Here is a 26,792-nt window from a genome sequence, read left to right on the forward strand (position 1 = left end):
TTACTCTCTCCACCTCCGCACACCTGCAGCCTAACCCTAAGCCCCCCTCCCTGCAGCCTAACCTCTTTCTTCTGCATCCCGGGATTCCGGCGCTGGGATGGTGCACCCATTCTGGATGCCGGTGTCGGCATTCGGAATAGGGTCGGGATTCAGGCGTCTGTATTCTGACTGCCGGGATCCTGACTGCTTCCCTGTGCATTTATATTGAATTTTCAAATCTCTATGACAATAACTAAATATTACTTTTCTTTTTCAAGCCTCCCAAAAGAGAATATGTGAATTACAAAGTTTATCAAGAGACAATTAGAGAACAGGTGCAAACGAAGAAGGAAAAAAGCGTAAAGGTTTGTAAAGTACGCATTCACTGTTATCCTAATTTGGGAACTATGCAGACAGCCCTGACCCCATTGCTCCTATTTATATTGTAGCAATAGCAGTGAGCACAACTTCCAGCTGAGTTCTTTGTGCTATGTGCATATTGAAGCCATCATGGGAGACGCAGTTTAGTACTGGTGCTTCACAGTACCTGGACCATGTATAGGGGCAAATGCAGAACTTGCATGGAGGAGGGGGTTCTTAACTCGCTGGTGTATGTATGTGTGTATATATATATATATATATATATATATATATATATATATATATATATATATATATATATATATATATATATATATCATACATACGGCGGCACTCTAATAAACACTCGAAATGTTGAAGCACTTGCCGGTGTCAGCGTGATTTATTAGAGTGCCGCCGTAGGAAGGCACCACTTGTGTTACACTTACTGGGAGTGCTGTCTATTTGGAGATTTATATATATATATATATATATATATATATATATATATATATATATATATTTCAAAGAAAATCAGAGTGCACACTGTAGTAAGTAAAATATAACAAACCTTAATTGTAGAATACATAAAAACATACTTTGAGGTAAAGAGCAACCTTCATAAACTATATCTGCCAGTGAGCCGTCAGTCCGTCTATAGCACCAAGTGCAGCGTCTGTCTCCCAGCTATGACTCCTCTAACAGCTAGCCTTATATTCTGTACTCTTATGTAATGTTCAGCTTAGTCACCAGAGGCAAAGTACTGGTTCATTGTGGAGTATAATACAGGTTGAGTATCCCATATCCAAATATTCCGAAATACGTAATATTCCGAAATACAGACTTTTTTGAGTGAGATAGTGAAACCTTTGTTTTTTGATGGCTCAATGTACACAAACTTTGTTTAATACACAAAGTTATTAAAAATATTGTATTAAATGACCTTTAGGCTGTGTGTATAAGGCGTATATGAAACATAAATGAATTGTGTGAATGTAGACACACTTTGTTAATGCACAAAGTTATAAAAAATATTGTCTAAAATGACCTTCAGGCTGTGTGTATAAGGTGTATATGAAACATAAATGCATTCTGTGCTTATATTTAGGTCCCATCGCCATGATATCTCATTATGGTATGCAATTATTCCAAAATACGGAAAAATCCGATATCCAAAATAACTATGGTCCCAAGCATTTTGGATAAGGGAGACTCAACCTGTATATTATTGTGCAGCAGAATTATATCTGCCTGACAAAATATTTCAATGAAAATCTTGGATGCAGTGGATCCGGCATATATTACTCGCTGTGTGCAGGGGAGTACAGTGACCATAGAGAGCCATTATACCCTGGTTATGTGCTTTACAAAATATATTATGTACTAACCACATAAATCTACTTATAATTTAAGCACATAAAAGCCATGTTGTGTTAATAAGCTTTAACATAATCGCAGCTACAATCTATTTATGCTCACTTCAAAAGTAGAATTTGCTGATTAAAGGTGGCCACACATTAAACGACTCGCAAACGATGCAATGTTAACTATTTCCTCTGAACTCCCCTGCAGTCCTGGACAAATGATATTATGCATTAAAGTGACAAATTTGACAAACAGCCTAACAATATATCAAACGATCTGCTAAACATCGCTACCGAGAATGGCTAATCTTCCCTACAGTAGGGAAGATCTGTAGATACGACAAATGACCCGTTTGACCACACATCATTATTGTTCATGGACACTGAACGATTTGCACTATTATAAACGATTTATTGTTCCGATGCATCGGATCGGCCAAATCGTTCATAGTATCATCTAATGTGTGGCCACCTTTAGAATGACAAATATTTCTATAAACCTAATTTCTCTGACGTCCTAAGTGGATGCTGGGACTCCGTAAGGACCATGGGGAATAGCGGCTCCGCAGGAGACTGGGCACAACTAAAGAAAGCTTTAGGACTACCTGGTGTGCACTGGCTCCTCCCACTATGACCCTCCTCCAGACCTCAGTTAGAATCTTGTGCCCGGCTGTGCTGGATGCACACTAGGGGCTCTCCTGAGCTCCTAGAAAAAAAGCGTGGGTTCCCCCGATAAGAAACTGGTCATTTCTAAAAAGTTACTGCTGGCGTACCCTTTCCCGCCAGAGGATAGGTCACGTTGGGAGATATCCCCTAGGGTGGATAAGGCGCTCACACGTTTGTCAAAAAAGGTGGCACTGCCGTCTTAGGATACGGCCACTTTGAAGGAGCCTGCTGATAAAAAGCAGGAGGCTATCCTGAAGTCTGTATATACACACTCAGGTACTATACTGAGACCTGCAATAGCCTCAGCATGAATAGTGCTGCTGCAGCGTGGTCTGATACCCTGTCAGATAATATTAATACCCTAGACAGGGATAATATTTTGCTAACATAGAGCATTTTAAAGACGTTGTCTTATATATGAGGGATGCACAGAGGGATATTTGCCGGCTGGCATCCAGAATTAATGCAATGTCCATTCTGCCAGGAGGGTATTAGAGACCCGGCAGTGGACAGGTGATGCTGACTTTAAAAGGCACATGGAGATTCTGCCTTATAAGGGTGAGGAATTGTTTGGGGATGGTCTCTGGGACCTCGTATCCACAGCAACAGCTGGGAAGAAATTTTTTTTACCTCCGGTTTCCTCACAGCCGAAGAAAGCACCGTATTTTCAGGTACAGTCCTTTCGGCTTCAGAAAAGCAAGCGGGTCAAAGGCGCTTCCTTTCTGCACAGAGACAAGGGAAGAAGGAAAAAGCTGCACCAGACAGCCAGTTCCCAGGATCAAAAATCTTCCCCCGCTTCCTCTGAGTCCACCGCATGACGCTGGGGATCCACAGGTGGAGACAGGTGCGGTGGGGGCGCGTCTCGGGAACTTCAGGGACCAGTGGGCTTGCCCACAGGTGGATCCCTAGGTTCTGCAAGTAGTATCACAGGGATACAAGCTAGAGTTCGAGGCGACTCCCCCTCGCCGTTACCTCACATCAGCCTTGCCTGCTGCCCTCGGAGAAAGGGAGGTAGTACTGGCGGCAATTCACAAGCTGTACTTCCAGCAGGTGAAATCAAGGTACCCCTCCTTCAACAAGGCCGGGGTTACTATTCCAAAATGTTTGTGGTACCGAAACCAGACGGTTCGGTGAGACCCATTCTAAAATTGAAATCCTTGAACACTTTTATATACGAAGGTTCAAGTTCAAAATGGAATCGCTCATGGCGATTATTGCAAGCCTGGAGAATTTCATGGTATCACTGGACATCAAGGATGCTTGCCTGCATGTCCCTATTTACCCTCCTCACCAGGATTGTCATTACCAATTCCAGACGTTGCCGTTGGTCTGTCCCCGGCACCAAGGGTATTTACCAAGGTAATGGCCAAAATAATTATCCCGTACTTGGACGATCTCCTTATAAAGGCGAGGTCCAGGGAGCAGTTGTTCGTCGGAGTAGCACTATCTCGGGAAGTGCTACAACAGCACGGCTGGATTCTGAATATTCCAAAGTCGCAGCTGGTTCCTACGACGCGTCTACTGTTCCTGGGTATGGTTCTGGACACAGAACAAGAAAAAAGTGTTTCTCCCGGAGGAGAAGTCCAAGGAGTTGTCGTCTCTAGACAGAGACCTCCTAATACAAATACAGGTGTCGGTGCATCAATGCACGCGAGCCCTGGGAAAGATGGTAGCTTCTTACGAAGAAATTCCATTCGCCAGGTCCCATGCAAGGATCTTCCAGTGGGATCTGTTGGACAAGTGGTCCGGGTCGCATCTTCAGATGCATCGGCGGATAACCCGGTCTCCAAGGGCCAGGGTGTCGCTGTTGTGGTGGCTGCAGAGTGCTCATCTTCTAGAGGGCCGCAGATTGGGCATACAGGACTGGGTCCTGGTGACCACGGATGCCAGCCTTCGAGGCTGGGGGGCAGTCACACAGGGAAGAAACTTCCAAGGACTATGGACAAATCAGGAGACTTCCCTACACAAAAATATTCTGGAACTAAGGGCCATTTACAATGCCCTAAGTCAGGCTAGACCCCTGCTTCAACACCAGCCGGTGCTGATCCAGTCAGACAACATCACGGCGGTCGCTCATGTAAACCGACAGGGCGGCACAAGAAGCAGGATGGCGATGGCAGAAGTCACAAGGATTCTCCGATGGGCGGAAAATCATGTGTTAGCACTGTCAGCAGTGTTCATTCCCGGAGTGGATAACTGGGAAGCAGACTTTCTCAGCAGACACGACCTCCACCCGGGAGAGTGGGGACTTCATCCAGAAGTCTTCCAAATGATTGTACACCGTTGGGAAAGGCCACAGGTGGACATGATGGCGTCCCGCTTCAACAAAAAGCTAAAAAGATATTGCGCCAGGTCAAGGGACCCTCAGGCGATAGCGGTGGAGGCTCTGGTAACACCGTGGGTGTACCAGTTGGTGTATGTGTTCCCTTCTCTGCCTCTCATACCCAGGGTAATGAGAATAATAAGAAGGAGAGGAGTAAGAACTATACTCATTGTTCCGGATTGGCCAAGAAGAGCTTGGTACCCAGAACTCCAAGAAATGATCTCAGAGGACCCATGGCCTCTGCCGCTCAGACAGGACCTGCTGCAGCAGGGGGCCTGTCTGTTCCAAGACGTACCGCGGCTGCGTTTGACCGCATGGCGGTTGAACGCCGGATCCTGAAGGAAAAGGGCATTCCGGAGGAAGTTATTCCTACGCTAATTAAAGCTAGGAAAGAAGTGAACGCAAACCATTATCACCGCATATGGCGGAAATATGTTGCGTGCTGTGAGGCCAGGAAGGCCCCAACGGAGGAATTTCAGCTAGGTCGATTTCTGCACTTCCTACAGTCAGGGGTGACTATGGGCCTAAAATTGGGTTCCATTAAGGTCCAGATTTCGGCTCTATCGATTTTCTTCCAAAATAGAACTGACTTCACTGCCTGAAGTTCAGACTTTTGTTAAGGGAGTGCTGCATAGTCAGCCCCCGTTTGTGCCTCCAGTGGCACCGTGGGATCTCAACGTGGTGTTGGATTTCCTGAAGTCGCATTGGGTTGAGCCACTTAAAAATCCGTGGAGCTAAAATACCTCACGTGGAAAGTGGTCATGCTGTTGGCCTTGGCGTCGGCCAGGCGTGTATCAGAATTAGCGGCTTTATCATGCAAAAGCCCTTATCTAATTTTTTTATATGGATAGGGCGGAATTGAGGACTCGTTCCCAATTCCTTCCTAAGGTGGTATCAGTTTTTCATGTGAACCAACCTATTGTGGTGCCTGCGGCTACTTGGGACTTGGAGGATTCCAAGTTACTGGACGTAGTCAGGGCCCTGAAAAATATGTTTCCAGGACGGCTGGAGTCAGGAAAACTGACTCGCTATTTATCCTGTATGCACCCAACAAGCTGGGTGCTCCTGCTTCTAAGCAGACTATTGCTCGCTGGATCTGTAGCACGATTCAACTTGCACATTCTGCGGCTGGACTGCCGCACCCTAAATCTGTAAAAGCCCATTCCACGAGGAAAGTGGGCTCTTCTTGGGCGGCTGCCCGAGGGGTCTCGGCTTTACAAATTTGCCGAGCTGTTATTTGGTCGGGTTCAAACACTTTTGCAAGAGTCTACAAGTTTGATACCCTGGCTGAGGAGGACCTAGAGTTTGCTCATTCGGTGCTGCAGAGTCATCCACACTCTCCGGCCCGTTTGGGAGCTTTGGTATAATCCCCATGGTCCTTACGGAGTCCCAGCATCCACTTAGGACGTCAGAGAAAATAAGATTTTACTCACCGGTAAATCTATTTCTCGTAGTCCGTAGTGGATGCTGGCCGCCCATCCCAAGTGCGGATTGTCTGCAATACTTGTATATAGTTATTGCCTAACTAAAGGGTTATTGTTGAGCCATCTGTTGAGAGGCTCAGTTATATTTCATACTGTTAACTGGGTATAGTATCACGAGTTATACGGTGTGATTGGTGTGGCTGGTATGAGTCTTACCCGGGATTCAAAATCCTTCCTTATTGTGTCAGCTCTTCCGGGCACAGTATCCTAACTGAGGGCTGGAGGAGGGTCATAGTGGGAGGAGCCAGTGCACACCAGGTAGTCCTAAAGCTTTCTTTAGTTGTGCCCAGTCTCCTGCGGAGCCGCTATTCCCCATGGTCCTTACGGAGTCCCAGCATCCACTACAGACTACGAGAAATAGATTTACCGGTGAGTAAAATCTTATTTAAATGCACCTAATTTCAACAAACATTAATTTCATTTTTCAAAATAGGAAAATGGCTTAGAACCAGTAAAGAAAAAAAGAAAACCTGGACAGAATGACAGGCAAGTATCAGGGACCATTATTTCCATCCAGTTTTTTTTTTTTTGTTGAAATGTACGTGATTCTTTAGAATTTAGCATATTAGTATAGATTTTTAATTTGTAAGCATTCTTTTGCTCTAATGCTTTGGGAACATGACGTAAGGTGTAAATGTTTGGTTTAGTTCTTTCTGTTTATTAAAATATGGTAGGAAAAGAAATGCATAGTCCCTCCCCACCAACTCTCCCTCAATAAATCTCATTATTAAAAATAAATGTAAAAATGCTTCTTGTTATAAGCATTGTAAAAATATGGAACTGATCTTGGTGATTCCAGGCAGCTTTGAGGGCTGAATGTAAAAGCGCAATAGTAATACACACAAAATCAGGCTAGTTTTACATATATTTCTCATACGTCCTAGAGGATGCTGGGGACACTTCAAGAACCATGGGGTATAGACGGGATCCGCAGGAGACATGGGCACTTAAAGACTTTGAAGGGGTGTGAACTGGCTCCTCCCTCTATGCCCCTCGTCCAGACTCCAGTTTTAGAATTGTGCCCAGGGAGACTGGTCACACACAGGGGAGCTCTACTGAGTTTCTGAAAAGACTTTATTTTAGGTTTTTTATTTTCAGGCAGGCTGCTGGCAACGGTTTCCCTGCATCGTGGGACCTAGGGGAGAGAAGTTAGACCTACTTCTAATGAGTTAAAGGCTCTGCTTCTTGGCTACATGACACCATTAGCTCCTAAGGGTTTGGAACACTAGGTACGCCTAGGGGTTCACTCCCAGAGCCCGCCGTCACCCCCCTTGCAGAGCCAGAAGTCAGAAGACAGGTAAGTAGAAGAAGAACAGTGTAATTAGTTAAAAAATAGCGGGCTGAAGCGCGCCATGAAGGGGGCGGGGGCTTAGCCTCCACAGCTCTCACCAGTGCCATTTTCTCTGCTCACAGAAGCTGCAGAGACACAGGTCCTCTCCTCCAACACTACTGTACAAGTAACAGGGTGCAAAACGGGGGGGGGGCACATAATTTGGTGCATATATAAATGCGCTACTGATCTGGGGCTTTATATTAGAGTGTCAGATCTGGGATTGAGCGCTGGGTTGTGTGCTGGCAAACTCCCTTTGTGTTTCTCTGACAGGCTTTACTGTGGGTCTGTCCCCTATTTGCCCAGTGTGTCTGTGGGTGTCGATGCACGTGTGTCGGCATGTCTGAGGCTGAGTGCTCTTCCCAGGAGGAGAATGTGGCAGGGACAGAAACGGCTGTGGGAGTGACTCTGTCGGCACCGCCGACTCCTGATTGGGTAAATGTGTTGAATGCCTTGAATGCTAATGTGGCTCTTATTAATAAAAGATTAGATAAATCTGAATCTCAGAACCAGACATGGAAGAAATCGGTGGAGGATGTGTTATCACAGGTCCAGACCCCCTCGGGGTCACATAAGCGTACATTTGCTCAGTTACTGGACACGGATACCGATACGGACACTGACTCCAGTGTCGACTATAGTGATGCCAAATTAGACCCAAAATTGGCAAAGAACATTCAGTACATGATTGTGGCAATAAAAGTCGTGTTACACATCACTGACGACCCTGCTGTTCCTGATACTAGGGTCTGTATGTATAAAGGAAAGAAACCTGAGGTAACATTTCCGCCCTCTCATGAACTGAATGCCTTTTTTGAAAAAATGTGGGAAAATCCTGACAAAAAGTTTCTGATTCCCAAAAGGATTCAGGTGGCGTACCCGTTCCCCCTCGGGGGATAGAGATAAGTGGGAATCATCTCCCATTGTGGACAAGGCTCTGTCTCGGTTGTCAAAAAAGGTGGCTTTACTGTCTCCTGACACGGCAGCCCTTAAGGATCCTGCAGATCGTAGACAGGAGACTACGTTAAAATCCATTTACGTTGCAACAGGTACGCTACTCAAACCAACCATTGCATCGGCATGGGTGAGTACTGCTATTGAAAAATGGGCTGATAACTTGTCATCTGATATAGATACCCTAGATAGGGACAATATCCTGTTAACGCTGGGTTATATCAGGACGCTGCGGCCTACCTGAAGGAGGTGACGAGAGATATTGTCAGGGCCTTGAAGATTTATGTCGCCAGAGCGGCTCAATTTAGGAAAACGGAAACTCTGTTTGTCCTGTATGCTGCCAACAAGATTGGAGCGCCTGCTTCAAAGCAGACTATTGCACCCTGGATCTGCAATACGATTCAGCATGCTTATTCTACGGCTGGACTGCCGTTACCGAACTCAGTGAAGGCCCACTCTACCAGGAAAGTGGGCTCATCCTGAGTGGCTGCCCGTGGAGTCTCGGCAGTACAACTCTGCCGAGCAGCTACTTGGTCGGGTTCAAACACTTTTGCTAAATTTTATAAGTTTGATACCCTGGCTGATGAGGACCTCATGTTTGGTCAATCGGTGCTGCAGAGTCATCCGCACTCTCCCGCCCGTTCTATAGCTTTGGTATAAACCCCATGGTTCTTGAAGTGTTCCCAGCATCCTCTAGGACGTATGAGAAAATAGGATTTCTCTTACGTCCTAGAGGATGCTGGGGACTCCGTAAGGACCATGGGGGTATAGACGGGCTCCGCAGGAGATAGGGCACCTAAGAACTTTAACTATGGGTGTGCACTGGCTCCTCCCTCTATGCCCCTCCTCCAGACCTCAGTTAGATCTTGTGCCCAGAGGAGAAAGGATACAATGCAGAGAGCTCTCCAGAGTTTTCTGTTTTAAAGAATTTTGTTAGGTTTTTTATTTTTAGGGAGTCCTGCTGGCAACAGGCTCCCTGCATCGTGGGACTGAGGAGAGAGAAACAGAGCTGGCTTGTCAAGTTGGGCACTGTTTCTAAGGCTACTGGACACCATTAGCTTCAGAGGGAGTCGGAAAACACAGGTCTCACCTGGGGTTCGTCCCGGAGCCGCGCCACCGTCCTCCTCACAGATGCCGAAGATAGAAGCCAGGTGAGTATGAGAAGGCAAGAAGACATCAGGCGGCAGAAGACATCAGATCTTCATGAGGTAAGCGCGCATTGCTCCCAGTACTCTTACACAAGCAGGCACTGAAGGGCGCAGGGAGGAGGGGGGGGGGGGGGGGGAGGAGGGGGGGCGGGCGCCCTGGGCAGCAATATTCTTGATTTTGTGGCAATATAAGCAGGATTAGGCTGTGGCACAGTAAATCCACAAATCCCCCGCCATTTTTTATATAAGTTTACTGGGACCGAAGCCCGCCGTCGGGTGGGCGGGGCTTGATCCTCAGCACTAACCAGCGCCATTTTCTCCACAGAAACTGCATGAGGAAAAGCTGGCTCCCTGATCTCTCCCCTGCTGAACCTTCACAAGCTGGAAAAAGAGGAGGGGGGGCACTTTGGAACGCAGTGAGTGGGAATTATGGCTATATATATATATATATATATATATATATATATATATATATATATATATATATATATATATATATATAAAAAGCGCCATCTGGTATATATATTCCAGTGTTTTTAAGCGCTGGTGTGTGCTGGCATACTCTCTCTCTGTCTCTCCTAAGGGCCTGGTTGGCGTTTTGTCCCCTTATAGGTTAATCCCTGTGTGTGTGGGGTGTCGGTACGTGTGTGTCGACATGTCTGAGGCGGAAGGCTTCTCCAAGGAGGCGGTGGAGCAAATGAGTGGTGTGTCCCCGTCGGTTGTGCAGACTCCAGATTGGATGGATATGTGGCATATGTTGAATGCAAGTGTGGCATCTTTACATAAAAGACTTGATAAGGCTGAATTAGGGGGGACATCAGGGGGTCAATCCTCGGATTGGACCGACTCACAGGGCCCGTCGGGGTCTCAAAAGCGTCCCTTAACACAAGACACTACTACCAACACGGATTCTGATTCCAGTGTCGACTATGACGAAGTAAAATTGCACCCTAGGGTGACTAAAACCATTCAGTGTATGATTGTGGCAATAAGGGATGTGTTGCATATTGAGGATGAACCCTCGGTCCCCGACACAAGGGTACGCATGTTTAAGGAAAAGAAACAGATTATTAATTTTCCCACATCTCATGAATAAATGATTTCTTTGGAAAAGCTTGGGAGACTCCGGAAAAGAGACTGCAGATCCCTAAAAGAATTTATATGGCATACCCCTTCCCTAAGCAGGATAGGGAGATTTGGGAATCATCCCCCACTGTGGACAAGGCCCTGACGCGCTTGTCCAAGAAAGTGGCGCTACCGTCTCCTGACACAGCGGCTCTTAAGGACCCTGCAGATCGCAGGCAAGAAACTACCTTAAAGTGTATTTATTCTCATACGGGGGCTGTGCTAAGACCGACAATTGCGTTGGCATGGGTGTGTAGCGCAATTGCAGCTTGGACAGATGAGCTGACAGATCAATTTGATAATATGGATAAGGATACTATATTCTTAACTCTAGCCCATATAAAAGACGCAGTCTTATTTATGAGGGATGCTCTAAGGGACATTGGATTGCTGGCTTCTAGGGCCAATGCCATGTCTATCTCAGCGAGAAGATCCTTATGGACTCGCCAATGGACGGGTGATGCGGATTCCAAAAAACATATGGAGGTACTGCCCTATAAGGGTGATGTATTGTTTGGGGATGGGCTGACGGACCTGGTTTCCACAGCTACAGCAGGTAAATCAAATTTTTTACCATATATTCCCCAACAGCAAAAGAAAGTAACACCCTATCAGATGCAGTCCTTTCGGTCGCACAAGTCCAAAAGAGGTCGGGGATCCTCTTTCCTCGTCAGAGGTAAGGGCAGAGGCAAAAGAGCACATGCTTCGGCAGGTGCCCAGGAACAAAAGTCCTCCCCGGCTGCTCCAAAACCCACAGCATGACGCTGGGGCTCCCATGAGGGAGTCCGCACCGGTGGGGGCACGTCATCGGCTTTTCAGTCAGGCCTGGGTCAGATCAGACCTGAATCCCTGGGTGTTGGAAATAGTTTCCCAGGGGTACAAACTGGAATTCGACGAGGTGCCCCCTCACCGATTTTTCAAATCGGCCCTACCAGCTTCCACATTGGAAAGGGATGTAGTGTTAGCTGCAATTCAAACGCTGTGTATACAGCAAGTGATAATCAAGGTTCCCCTGCACCAGCAGGGAAGCGGTTACTACTCAACCCTATTTGTGGTCCCGAAACCGGACGGTTCGGTCAGAACTATTTTGAATCTGAAATCCCGAAACCTGTACATAAAAAGATTCAAATTCAAAATGGAATCACTCAGAGCGATAATAGCCAACATGGAGGAGGGGGAGTTTATGGTGTCTCTGGACATAAAGGATGCGTACCTTCATGTCCCCATATATGCCCCCCATCAGGAATACCTGAGATTCGCTGTACAGGATTGTCATTACCAATTTCAGACGTTGCCGTTTGGACTTTCCACGGCCCCGAGGATTTTCACCAAGATAATGGCGGAAATGATGGTGGTCCTGCGCAAGCATGGAGTCACAATTATCCCATACTTGGACGATCTCCTAATAAAAGCGAAATCAATGGAGAAATTGCTGAGCAGTCTGGCACTCTCTCTGAGAGTGCTCCAGCAACATGGTAGGATTCTAAATCTACCGAAGTCACAGTTGATTCCGACAACTCGGCTACCGTTCCTAGGTATGATACTGGATACGGAACAAATGAAGGTCTTCCTCCCAATAGAGAGAGCCCAGGACATCCAGAACATGGTCAGAGAACTGCTAAAACCGAAAAGGGTGTCAGTTCACCAATGCACTCGAGTTCTGTGAAAAATGGTGGTGGCCTACGAGGCCATTCCCTTCGGAAGGTTCCATGCAAGGACTTTTCAATGGGACCTTCTGGACAAGTGGTTCGGGTCCCATCTGCACTCACATCGGAAAATAACTCTGTCCCCAGGGGCCAGAGTGTCTCTCTTGTGGTGGTTGCAAAGTGCTCACCTGCTGGAGGGTCGCCGGTTCGGGATTCATGACTGGATCCTGGTTACCATGGACGCGAGCCTCAGAGGATGGGGAGCGGTCACACTGGGAAAAAACTTTCAGGGACTTTGGTCATACCAGGAGTCCTGTCTACACATCAATGTGTTGGAACTCAGGGCCATTTACAACGGCCTTCGACAAGCGGAGAGGCTTCTTCGAAACCTACCGGTTCTGATTCAATCAGACAATGTCACAGCAGTGGCTCATGTGAACCGCCAAGGCGGGACAAAAAGCAGAGTCGCGATGGCGGAAGCCACAAGGATCCTTCGCTGAGCGGAAAATCATGTAAGCGCTCTGTCGGCTGTCTTCATTCCGAGAGTGGACAACTGGGAAGCAGACTTCCTCAGCAGACACGATCTCCATCCAGGAGAGTGGGGACTTCATCAAGAAGTATTTGCAGACGTAAAACGTCTTTGGGGAACTCCTCAAATAGACATGATGGCGTCACGCCTCCACAAAAAACTTCGGAGGTATTGCGCCAGGTCTCGGGACCCTCAGGCAGTAGCAGTAGTCGCTCTGGTAACACCGTGGGTGTTCAAATCGGTCTACGTGTTTCCTCCTCTTCCTCTCATCACAAAAGTGTTGAGGATCATAAGACGAAGAAGAGTACAGACGATACTCGTTGTCCCAGACTGGCCTCGAAGGGCCTGGTACTCGGATCTACAAGAGATGCTCACAGGAGATCCCTGGCCTCTTCCTCTGAGGGAAGACCTGTTGCAACAGGGGCCCTGTGTATTTCAAGACTTACCGCGGTTACGTTTGACGGCATGGCGGTTGAACGCCGAATCCTAGCGTAAAAGGGGATTCCGGAAGAGGTCATCCCTACTTTAATAAAGGCTAGGAAGGAGGGGACGGTAAAACATTATCGGCGTATCTGGCGAAAGTATGTGTCTTGGTGTGAAACCAAGAAAGCACCTACGGAAGATTTTCAACTGGGTCGTCTTCTCCACTTCCTACAGACAGGAGTGGATATGGGCCTGAAATTAGGCTCTTTTAAGGTACAGATTTCGGCCCTCTCGATTTTCTTTCAGAAGGAATTGGCTTCTCTTCCAGAAGTCCAGACGTTTGTAAAGGGAGTGCTGCACATCCAGCCCCCCTTTGTGCCTCCGGTGGCACCATGGGACCTGAACGTGGTGTTGCAGTTCCTAAAATCACACTGGTTTGAACCGCTTAACAAGGTTGAGTTGAAATTTCTTACCTGGAAGGTGGTCATGTTGTTGGCCTTAGCATCAGCAAGGCGAGTGTCAGAATTGGCGGCTTTGTCACACAAGAGCCCCTACTTGATTTTTCATGTGGATCGAGCTGAATTTAGGACACGTCCGCAATTTTTGCCTAAAGTGGTTTCTTCGTTCCATATGAATCAACCTATTGTGGTGCCTGTGGCTACAAGTGACCTGGAGGATTCCAGATCCCTGGACATAGTCAGGGCCTTAAAAATGTATGTAGCCAGGACGGCTACAATTAGGAAAACAGAGGCTCTGTTTGTCCTGTATGCGGCCAATAAGATTGGCGCTCCTGCTTCGAAGCAGACTATTGCTCGCTGGATCTGTAATACGATTCAGCAGGCTCATTCTACGGCTGGATTGCCGGTACCAAATTCGGTTAAGGCCCATTCCACTAGGAAGGTGGGCTCTTCTTGGGCGGCTGCCTGATGTGTCTCGGCATTACAACTTTGCCGAGCGGCGACTTGGTCGGGGTCAAACACTTTTGCAAAATTTGATGAGGCTGATGAGGACCTAGCGTTTGCTCAGTCGGTGCTGCAGAGTCATACGCACTCTCCCGCCCGATTGGATGCTTTGGTATAAACCCCATGGTCCTTACGGACTTCCCAGCATCCTCTAGGACGTAAGAGAAAATAAGATTTTAAACCTACCAGTAAATCTATTTCTCCTAGTCCGTAGAGGATGCTGGGCGCCCGTCCCAGTGCGGAAACTGCAAGACTTGTATATAGTTGTTGCTTACATAAGGGTTATGTTACAGTTGACATCGGTCTTGGACCGTTACTGTCGTTTGTTCATACTGTTAACTGGTTATGTATGTTCCAGGTTACATGATATGATTGGTATGGGCTGGTATGAATCTTGCCCTTGAATTGCTAAATCCTGCCTTGTTTTGTCCATCTCCTCTGGGCACAGTTCTCTAACTGAGGTCTGGAGGAGGGGCATAGAGGGAGGAGCCAGTGCACACCCATAGTCAAAGTTCTTTTTAGGTGCCCTATCTCCTGCGGAGCCCGTCTATACCCCCATGGTCCTTACGGAGTCCCCAACATCCTCTACGGACTAGGAGAAATAGATTTACCGGTAGGTTTAAAATCTTATTTCTCTGACGTCCTAGTGGATGCTGGGTACTCCATAAGGACCATGGGGTATAGACGGGCTCTGCAGGAGACTGGGCACTCTTAAAAGAAAGATTAGGTACTATATCTGGTGTGCATTGGCTCCTCCCTCTGTGCCCCTCCTCCAGACCTCAGTTAGTATCTGTGCCCGGCCAGAGCTGGATGCACCCTAGGGGCTCTCCTGAGCTTCCTAGAAAAGAAAGTATTTGTTAGGTTTTTTATTTTCAGTGAGATCTGCTGGCAACAGACTCACTGCTACGTGGGACTGAGGGGAGAGAAGCGAACCTACCTGCTTGCAGCTAGCTTGGGCTTCTAAGGCTACTGGACACCATTAGCTCCAGAGGGATCGAACACAGGCCCAGTCCTCGGTCGTCCGGTCCCGGAGCCGCGCCGCCGTCCCCCTTGCAGAGCCAGAAGAACGAAGAGAAGTTGAAAATCGGCGGCTGAAGACTCCGGTCTTCATTAAGGTAGCGCACAGCACTGCAGCTGTGGGACATTGCCCCCTTAGCACACCACACACTCCGGTCACTGATGGGTGCAGGGCGCTGGGGGGGGGGGCGCCCTGGGCAGCAATTAGATTACCTTACTTGGCGAAAAGCACATAATACAGTCTGATAAACTGTATATGTGCATTAACCCCCGCCATTAAAAGTACATAAAAGGACAGAAGCCCGCCGCTGAGGGGGCCGGGCCTTCTTTCTCAGCACACCGCGCCATTTTCTCTTCACAGCTCAGCTGGAAGGAAGCTCCCCAGGCTCTCCCCTGCAGTATCCTGGTACACAAAGGGTAAAAAAAGAGAGGGGGGGGGCACATAAATTTAGGCGCAAAACGGTGTATATAAGCTGCTATAGAGGAAAAATCACTCAGTATAGTGTACATCCCTGTATTATATAGCGCTGTGGTGTGTGCTGGCATACTCTCTCTCTGTCTCTCCAAAGGGCCTGGTGGGGGAACTGTCTTCAAATAGAGCATCCCCTGTGTGTGTGGTGTGTCAGTACGCGTGTGTCGACATGTCTGAGGTAAAAGGCTCCTCTAAGGAGGTGATAGAGCGGATAAGTGTGTGGGAGGGTGTCTCCGTCAACAACGCCGACACCTGTTTGGATATGTGTAAGTGCTGAGCTAAAATTATTGCACAAAAGGTTAGGGAACAGAAAGGAAATCTACCCTGGTCTGTCCCTATGTCACAGAGTCCTTCAGAGTCTCTCTATGCTCACTATCCAAAATAACAAAGTATCGACACAGAGTTTAACTCCACTGTCGACTACGATAATGCAAAGTTACAGCCAAGAGGGCTAAAAGATATTCAATATACGATTATTGGAATAAAAGATGATTTGCATATCACTGATGACTCATCTGTCCCTGACACGAGAGTACACCTGTTAAGGGGAAGAATGCTGAGGTAAATTTCCCTCCTCTCATGAGGAAAAAGAGCGGGAATCTCCAGACAAGAGACGGCAGCTTCCCACAAGAGACGGCAGCTTCCCACAAGAGAATTCTCAGGCTGTATCCTTTCCCCACTAGGGCCAGGATGTGTTGAGAATCTTCCCCTTGGGTGTCCTGTTTGCACTAGCTATTCTCAGGGATCCTGCAGATAGTGTGCACATTCTAGTATACTACCCAGACCGGCGATTGTGTCGGCATGGGTTTATAGCGCTGTGGCAGCGTGGACAGGTACCTTATCAGCAGAGATTGAGACCCTAGTATGCATATAAATATTTTAAGATGCTGTCTTAAGTGATAGATATATAATTATAAAGCATGCCCAAAGGGACATGAGTATACTGGGTCCTAGAGACAAAAGCTATGTCGATTTCTGCTTGACGTGTCCTGTAGAATATACATTGGACAGATGATGCCGACTTAAGAGACATATGGAAGGCTGAGGATTGTGTGGAGAAAGGTTCTCGGGCCTGGTCTCCACAGCTATAGCTGGTAATTCTGATATTTTGCCTTATATTCCTGCACAGCCTAGGAAAGCACGACATTATTAAATGCAGCTTTTCGAATAAAGAAACAAGAAAGTCTGAGGTGCGTCCTTTCTTGTCAGAGCCGGGGGCAGAGGAAAGAAGCTGTACAACACAGCTAGTCCCCAGGAACAGAAGTCCTCTCCGGCCTCTACAAAAATCCACCGCATGTCGCTGGGGCTCCACAGGCGGAGCTAGGCCCGGTGGGGACACACCTTCGTAAGTTCAGCCACAAGTGGATTCACTCCCTGTTAGATCCCTGGGCAATATAAATTGTATCGCAGGGATACAGGCTGGACTGTGAGAAGATGCCCCCTCACCGAGGACCCGGCGGGCTTCCCCCCAAGAGAGGGAGCCAGTGTTAACTGCAATTTGTAAATTGTATCTTCAACAGGTGGTGGTCAAGGGTCCCCTCCTTCAACAAGAGGGTGTTATTATTCGACCATGTTATAATCCCGAAACCAGACAGTTCGGTTAGACCCATATTGAAATAAAAATCCCTGAACATATACCTGAAAAGGTTCAGGTTCAAGATGAAATCACTAAGAGCGGTCATGGCAAGCCTGAAATGAATCGGGACATAAGGGATGCATACCTTCGTGTCCCCATTTATCCACCTCATCAGGCGTACCTCAGAATTGCGGTACGGGATTGTCATTACCAATTTCACCAAGGTAATGGCGGATATGATGGTGCTCTTGCGGAAGCAAGGTGTCACTATTATCACATACTTGGATGATCTCCTCATAAAAGCGAGATCAAGAGAGCAGTTGCTGGACAGCGTATCACCTTCTCTGGAAGTGAAACGGCAACACGACTGGATTCTATATATTCCGAAGTCGCAGTTGGTTCCTACAGCTCATCTGCCTCGCCTAGGCATGATCCTAGACACAGACCAGAAGAGGGTTTATCTCCCGATAGAGAGAGCTCAGGAGCTCATGACACTGGTCAGTAATCTATTGAAAACCAAAACAGGTGTCAGTGCATCACTGCACTCGAGTCCTGGGAAGGATGATGGCATCATACGAGGCCATCCCCTTCGGCTGGTTCCATGCAAGGACAATGGAACTTACTGGACAAGTGGTCCGGATCACATCTTCAGATGCATCGTTAATCACCCTATCCCCCAGGGCCAGGGTGTCTCTCCTGTGGTGGCTGCGGAGTGCTCACCTTCTCGAGGGCCGCAGATTCGGCATTCAGGACTGGGTCCTGGTGACCACGGATGCAAGCCTCCGAGGGTGGGGGGCAGTTACACAGGGAAGAAAATTCCAAGGTTTGTGGTCAAGCCAACAGACTTGCCTTCACATCAATATCCTGGAACTAAGGGCCATATACAATGCCCTAAGTCAAGCGGAGTTCCTGCTTCGCGACCAACCGGTTCTGATCCAGTCAGACCGCAGGGGCTCATGTAAACCGCCAGGGCGGCACAAGGAGCAGGGTGGCGAGGGTAGAAGCCACCAGAATTCTTCGCTGGGCGGAGAATCAAGTAAGCGCACTGTCAGCAGTGTTCATTCCGGGAGTGGACACGACCTCCACCCGGGAAAGTGGTGACTTCATCAGGAAGTCTTCACGCAGTTTTGCAAATTGATGGAAACTGCCTCAGGTGGACTACATGGCGTCCCACCTCAATAAAAAGATAAAAAAGGTTTTACGCTGGGTCAAGGGACTCTCAGGTGATAGCTGTGATCGCACTAGTAACACCGTGGGTGTTCCAGTCGGTCTATATATTCCCTCCTCTTCCTCTCAGACCCAAGGGCTGAGAATTGTAATAAACGGAGGAGTGTGAACAATATTCTTTGCTCCGGATTGGCCAAGAAGGACTCGCTACCCGGAACTGCAAAAAATGCTCTCAGAGGACCCATGGTCTCTGCCTCTCAGTCAGGACATGTTGCAACAGGGACCCTGTCTGATCCAAGACTTACCGCGGCTGCGTTGGACGGCATGGCGGTTGAACGCCGGATCCTAGCGGATGTGTGGCCGGGAAGTCCCTACAGAGGAATTCCAGGGGGGTCGATTCCTGCACTTCCTACAGTCAGGAGTGACTATGGGCCTAAAATTAGGATCCATAAAGGCCAAGATTTCGGCCCTATCCCTTTTTCTCTCAAAAAGAACTGGCTTCACTGCCTGAAGTTCAGACGTTGTTACAGGGGTGCTGCATATTCAGCCCCTTTTGTGCCTCCAGTGGCACCTTGGGATCTTAACGTGTGTTGGATTCCTCAAATCCCACTGGTTTGAGCCACTTAAGACCGTGGAGCTAAAATATCTCACGTGGAAAGTGGTCATGCTTTTGGCCTTAGCTTGGACTAGGCGTGTGTTAGAATTGGCGGCTTTGTCATGTAAAAGCCCATATCTGATCTTCCATATGGAAAGGGCAGAATGGAGGACTCGTCCCCAATTTCTCCCTAAGGTGGTATCATCGTTTCATTTGAACCTACCTATTGTGGTGCCTGCGGCTACTAGGGACTTGGAGGATTCCAAGTTGCTGGACGTAGTCCGGGCCCTGAAACTTTGTTTCCAGGACGGCTAGAGTCAGAAAAACTGACTCGCTATTTATCCAGCATGCACCCAACAAGCTGGGTGCTCCTGCTTCAAAGCAGACTATTGCTCGCTGGATCTGTAGCACGATTCAGCTTGCACATTCTGCGGCTGGACTGCCGCATCCTAAATCAGTAAAAGCCCATTCCACGAGGAAGGTGGGCTCTTCTTGGGCGGCTGCCCGAGGGGTCTCGGCTTTACAACTTTGCCGAGCTGCTACTTGGTTGGGTTCAAACATTTTTGCAAAATTCTACAAGTTTGATACCCTGGCTGAGGAGGACCTTGAGTTTGCTCATTCGGTGCTGCAGAGTCATTCGCACTCTCCCGCCCGTTTGGGAGCTTTGGTATAACCCCATGGTCCTTACGGAGTACCCAGCATCCACTAGGACGTCAGAGAAAATAAGAATTTACTCACCGGTAATTCTATTTCTCGTAGTCCGTAGTGGATGCTGGGAGCCCGTCCCAAGTGCGGACTCTCTGCAATACATGTATATAGTTATTGCTTAACTAAAGGGTTATTGTATGAGCCATCTGTTGAGAGAGGCTCAGTTATTGTTCATACTGTTAACTGGGTATAGTTATCACGAGTTGTACGGTGTGATTGGTGTGGCTGGTATGAGTCTTACCCTGGATTCCAAATCCTTTCCTAGTAATGTCAGCTCTTCCGGGCACAGTTTCCCTAACTGAGGTCTGGAGGAGGGGCATAGAGGGAGGAGCCAGTGCTCCTATAGTACCTAATCTTTCTTTTAAGAGTGCCCAGTCTCCTGCGGAGCCCGTCTATACCCCATGGTCCTTACGGAGCACCCAGCATCCACTACGGACTACGAGAAATAGAATTACCGGTGAGTAAATTCTTATTTTTTAGTACCTACCGGTAAATCCTTTTCTCTTAGTCCGTAGAGGATGCTGGGCGCCCGTCCCAGTGCGGACTCTATCTGCAGTTATTAGTTATTGATTATGTTTACACACCGGTTGTGTTTTTTGTTATAGTCAGCCTGTTGCTGACATGGTTCATGCCGTTGACTGGAGTTTCTGTTAAATGCCATGTTGCACTGCGTGTTTGTGGTGTGAGCTGGTATGTATTTCACCTTAGTTTAACAATAAATCCTTTTACTCTAAATGTCCGTCTCCCTGGGCACAGTTCCTATAACTGGAGTCTGGAGGAGGGGCATAGAGGGAGGAGCCAGTTCACACCCCTTCAAAGTCTTAAAGTGCCCATGTCTCCTGCGGATCCCATCTATACCCCATGGCTCTTGAAGTGTCCCCAGCATCCTCTACGGACTAAGAGAAAAGGATTTACCGGTAGGTACTAAAATCCTATTATTACTGTCGGCCCTACAACTTTCTGAAAAAAACTTTCTTTAGTAAATATAACCCCCAAGACTTTGATCTTCCTGTTCTGAAGCTTTTCTTGGTTGAATTGGATGTGTGCTTATAATGTTGCAAAGTTAAATTCTTCAGCTTTCTGACAGACTACAACCACTGTTCTAGCTGAGGAAAAGCAGTCACAAGGCATCGTACTGTCATAGCTATGGCATTTCCAGTTGGGCACAAGATATATTAATTTTTTTTTCTACAAACCCACGGTAAATGTAAAAAACCCCCACTAATATTGAATGTGTGCTTATAATGTTGCAAAGTTAAATTCTTCAGCTTTCTGACAGACTACAGCCACTGTTCTAGCTGAGGAAAAGCAGTCACAAAGCATCGTACTGGCATAGCTATGGCATTTCCAGTTGGGCGCAAGATATATATATATTTTTTTCTGCAAACCCACAGTAAATGTAAAAAACCCCACTAATACTGGCTAACATTAAAGATGCATCTTACTGTCCCACAGAAAAATATTTGGAGCACTTAATACCTTTTAAATGACTGATTATTATTTTTATTTTTTATTTTTTAAAGAACAGTTAAAAAAAATTATAGAAAGTTATTTTTTGAAACTAATAAATGCTCTTCTAATTTTCAAGGGTGCATAAACATGCATATAAGCAACGTTTTCAGTCATTTTAATCCTCTTTAAAACATTTGTTTCAAATGAAAAAAGCATACCTGTAACTCCCACCTGCAATGTTCCTGTCCCATTCATATAACACCCCCATATACAGTGCTTGTTCCACATCTTTTAACCCATTATTCTGCATTGCAGAATTTCATCCCGATAACAACATGGAATTATTACCCTAACTAAGCTGATTTAGAAACTTTTCATTGCCTAATTATAGGGCTTCTGAACATGGGGCCTAATTCAGACCTGATTGCAACAGCAAACTTTTTCTCTAATGGGCAAAACCATGTGCACTGCAGGGGGGTGCAGATATAACATGTGCAGAGAGCGTTAGATTTGGGTTGGGTGTGTTCAAACTGAAATCTAAATTGCAGTATAAAAATAAAGGAGACAGAATTTAAGTTGCACTGAAACAATATAACCAACCCGTATCTAATTCTCTCTGCACATGTTATATCTGTCCCACCTGCAGTGCACATGAGGGCTAATTCAGACCTGTTCGCTCGCTAGGGTTTTTTTTTTTGCAGTCCTGCGTTCGCATTTGTAAGTGTGCTAACGCATGTTTAGCAGAGCTGTACAAACAGATTTTGTGCAGTCTCTGAGTAACCCAGGACTTACTCAGCCGCTGCGATCACATCAGCCTGTCCGGGTCCGTAATTGACGTCAGGAACCCTCCCTGAAAACGCTTGGACACGCCTGCATTATTCCAATTTATGCGTTTAATTGGAAATGCCCAATGCATCACAGTAGGTATAGTGTCCTTTAGTTGATGAGCTATGTTAACACTGTGCCAAACTTATCCTACATGATTAAATGTTTTTGTTTTCTTTGTTGTGGATTTTTTTTTTTTATAAATTATACACCACTTGGAAATTCTTTATTGTTTGAAATGGCTTTTGCCTCGCCACTCTACCCCATAGCTCAGTCATGTATCTTTATCTCGGTTTGTAGTTACATGCAGGGAGTGATTGAATCCTTCTGGGATTCCCTGTACCTCCTTTTATGCTCCCATAGACAACTTAGGTTTTCTCCCTGTCCTGTCAAAAGTTTTGTAAGCATGTCCTGATTTTGGCCACATTGATAGTCTTCATAATGTTCCGTGGCACATGTACTGCCTTTGAAATTCTTTTATACCCATCTCCTGATTGGTACCTTTCAACAGTCTTAGCTGCTGTGGCACTGCACATACCAGCATGCCCTGCCACATTATTAGCATGCCTTTGCAGACAAACCGTTGCCTACTTATGCCTTAGATGTTTTGTATGCTACTTGCGAATCATGGTTATCACAGTAGGATCCAACTAAGAAAAACAAAAATGAAATCCACTTGGAACAGCTGATCTTTATTACCGAGTTAATCAGTCCTTCTCATTACTGGCAGGTGAACAATTAGTTTTGAACGTGATTTTTTTTTTTTTTTACCCACTTGCCTGACATGGTTGCTTCAGATGCGACCATACCAGCAAGTGCGTTATCTGATCTAGTCGCACAAGATGCAACCAGTCAGCTACACATCCTGTGCAGCTGCAGGAAAGAGAAACTTCCCACAGCTGCCGCTTTCAGAGGCTCTTCCTCCCTCCCTGAATGGCAAGACATCCCACCCGGTTGCATTAGCAGCCGCCGGGGAAATGTAAATTAACCTGCCAAGGACCCCCAATTTTGTACATGGTGGCTGCGACAATGGGAAAATGAAAGTCGCAATGTTCCCCATACTGACGATCCGATGTCTGAAAAAAGTTTTTTTTTTTTTTGTACAAATATCCATGAAAATAAAATTCTTTGGGGTATATGCAATTGCGGTCGAATTCCCGAAATTGTCGAATTTCGGGATTTTTTCGCCAAAAAAAAAAAATTCGTCTATGCAATTCAGTGGTTTCTGTCAAAAAAAACGGACTTTCAAAATTCGACTTTTTAAAATTCGACTTTTCTGCAATGATACAAGTGCTGCAATTCGACCAAAGTGTATTCAATTCAAGTTTGGAAATGCGACAACAGTGCTTTTAGACAGTAAATTCGTCATTTTCAATCCGCCACACTTTGGAGGGTGAAACCAATAAAAAAAAATTAAAACATGTTTTTTTTGGTGTTTTTTTTTTTTGGGAATAGCATATCTATTTATATTAGAAGGGATTAGGTACTTGGTTTGTCGTGTTTGGTTGCACAAGTATTATTTATATATATATATATATATATATATATATATATATATTAAAAATATTTTTTATTTTTTTATTTTTTTATATAGCTGGAACGGTAAAATCAAGGAAAAAAAATGGCGTGGGGTCCCCCCTCAAGCATAACCAGCCTCGGGCTCTTCGAGCTGGTCCTGGTTCTAAAAATGCGGGGAAAAATTTGACAGGGGATCCCCCGTATTTTTAAAACCAGCACCGGGCTCTGCACCTGGTGCTGGTGCAAAAAATACGGGGGACAAAAAGAGTAGGGGTCCCCCGTATTTTTTACACCAGCATCGGGCTCCACTAGCTGGACAGATAATGCCACAGCCGGGGGTCACTTTATTACAGTGCCCTGCGGCCGTGGCATTAAATATCCAACTAGTCGCCCCTGGCCGGGGTACCCTGGGGGAGTGGGGACCCCTTCAATCAAGGGGTCCCCAGCCACCCAAGGGCCAGGGGTGAAGCCCGAGGCTGTCCCCCCCATCCAAGGGCTGCGGATGGGAGGCTGATAGCCTTGAGAAAAATGTCAGAATATTGTTTTTTTCAGTAGTACTACAAGTCCCAGCAAGCCTCCCCCGCAAGCTGGTACTTGGAGAACAACAAGTACCAGCATGCGGGAGAAAAACGGGGCCGCTGGTACTTGTAGTACTACTGGAAAAAAAATACCCAAATAAAAACAGGACACACACACCGTGACAAGTACAACTTTATTACATACTGCCGACACACACATACTTACCTATGTTGACACGCCGACTGCCACAGTCTCCGACGATCCGAGGGTACCTGTGAAAAAATTATACTCACCTTCCAGCGTCCAGAGATACATCCACGTCCAGAGTATAATCCAGGTACTTGGCAAAAAAAAAAAACGCAAAGACCCGTGCCAGCGGACTGAAAGGGGTCCCATATTGACACATGAGACCCCTTTCCCCGAATGCAGAGACATTCACAACAGCTGTCACTGAAAGGTCTCTTCAGCCAATCAGCGAGTGCAACGTCCTTGCACTCTGCCAATCAGGTGAGCGCCACGTAGTAGCGCTTCCTGATTGGCTGTAGGGACCTCAGTGACAGGAGTCACGTGGGGTCCCGGCACATTCGGGGAAAGGGGTCTCGTGTCAATATGGGACCCCTTTCAGTCCGGCATGGTCGGGTATGCGGTTTGTTTTTTTAACAAGTACGTGGATTATACTCTGGACGTGGATTTATCTCTGGACGCTGGAAGGTGAGTATAATTTTTTCACAGGTACCCTCGGATCGTCTGAGACTGTGGCAGTCGGCGTGTCAACATATGTAAGTATGTGTGTGTCGGCAGTATGTAGTAAAGTTGTACTTGTCACGGTGTGTGTGTCCTGTTTTTATTTGGGTATTTTTTTCCCAGTAGTACTACAGGTACCAGCAGGCCCGTTTTTCTCCCGCATGCTGGTACTTGTGGTTCTCCAAGTACCAGCTTGCGGGGGAGGCTTGCTGGGACTTGTAGTACTACTGGAAAAGACAATATTCTGACATTTTTCTCAAGGCTATCAGCCTCCCATCCGCAGCCCTTGGATGGGGGGGGACAGCCTCGGGCTTCACCCCTGGCCCTTGGGTGGCTGGGGGGGGGACCCCTTGATTGAAGGGGTCCCCACTCCCCCAGGGTACCCCGGCCAGGGGTGACTAGTTGGATATTTAATGCCACGGCCGCAGGGCACTGTATAAAAGTGACCCCCGGCTGTGGCATTATCTGTCCAGCTAGTGGAGCCCGATGCTGGTGTAAAAAATACGGGGGACCCCTACTCTTTTTGTCCCCCGTATTTTTTGCACCAGCACCAGGTGCAGAGCCCGGTGCTGGTTTTAAAAATACGGGGGATCCCCTGTCAATTTTTTCCCCGCATTTTTAGAACCAGGACCAGCTCGAAGAGCCCGAGGCTGGTTATGCTTTGGAGGGGGGACCCCACGCCATTTTTTTCCGGGTTTTTCCCATTTTTTCCCGTTTTTGTAATTCGCCGCAAAATCCGGCAAATCGGCCGTTTTTCGCCCGCGGGAATGTCGAATCCGTTTTTCATTGAATATGGTGAATTCCGGCAGCCACCTGCCGGAAATTCACCTGTCGAATTGTGTCGAATTAAAAAAACGGCGATAATTTGCCGCGATTCGCCCGCAATGGCATATACCCCTTTGTCTGTCATGCATTTTGTTGGTTCCAAGGATAGTAAAGGTAGGAAAAAAGTCTGAAAAAAGTCTGATTTATAGCTGTATAGCTACATCATAAAAAAACCAGCAGTTTCATGAAGTGTGTGGACATTTAAGATCTACTAGATTTTTGGTATAGATACGCAACATTACGGTATCGTCCTATTCTAGAAATGCTGCAATGTAATGAATCTACATTACTGTGATTTACTGATCAGTTGAAAATACAACTTTATTTCCTTTGCAGGAGCACAAGAAAACCAAAAGGATCAGCAGTGGTGCCATCTGGGCAAGTCGGAAGGTTTAAAAATGGGGCATTACTTCTCAGTGGCAAGGACATTCAGAAAATAAAACAATCCAGAGTCATTAAATAAGAACTACTGCATCATCCATGGTCACTGAAAACCAAAATAATTGAAGCTTCTGCACTCCATGTTTCAGGAGCTTCTTCTTTAATACTGGATGAGGGGGGAAAGGACATGTAATGCTGCTGTTTCAAGAAATGACTCTGTAAATTGGTCATATGAAAATTCTGCTCTTCCACTGCACACCTCATCCTCTCCTCCTCAGTGCACGTGACCCATCAACAGGCCACATTTTAAGGATTACAGTTTTCAACTTTATTCTGAAATCAAATCTGTGATATTTATACAAACCAACCATTGCCTATCTTTTCTCTAAACATGCTGCTTTATACTTAAGAAGATATTGTACAGGGTTTTTAAAATACTATTGAACTCATCTGAATCCATTTTTCATACAAGAATGTGTACATATTTATAATTGCATCGTGTAAGTGATTCATTGTATTTTCTCTAACATCCTAGAGGATGCTGGGGACTCCGTAAGGACCATGGGGATAGACGGGCTCCGCAGGAGATAGGGCACTCCAAGAAAGCTTTGGATTCTGGGTGTGCACTGGCTCCTCCCTCTATGTCCCTCCCCCAGACCTCAGTTTTACACTGTGCCCAGAGCGAGATGGGTGCACTGCA

General features: G+C 46.7%; 1 long non-coding RNA gene across 1 annotated transcript; it reads left to right on the top strand.

Moving 5' to 3' along the window:
- The first annotated feature begins 259 nt into the window (after positions 1–259).
- Positions 260–26,541, top strand: LOC134911644 (uncharacterized). The gene is made up of 3 exons (XR_010176734.1): positions 260–344; positions 6,610–6,662; positions 26,048–26,541. It is a non-coding gene; the product is annotated as an uncharacterized LOC134911644 (long non-coding RNA).
- Positions 26,542–26,792: the final 251 nt, after the last annotated feature.

This window comes from Pseudophryne corroboree, chromosome 4, assembly GCF_028390025.1.
Source record: "Pseudophryne corroboree isolate aPseCor3 chromosome 4, aPseCor3.hap2, whole genome shotgun sequence".
Lineage (NCBI taxonomy): Eukaryota > Metazoa > Chordata > Amphibia > Anura > Myobatrachidae > Pseudophryne > Pseudophryne corroboree.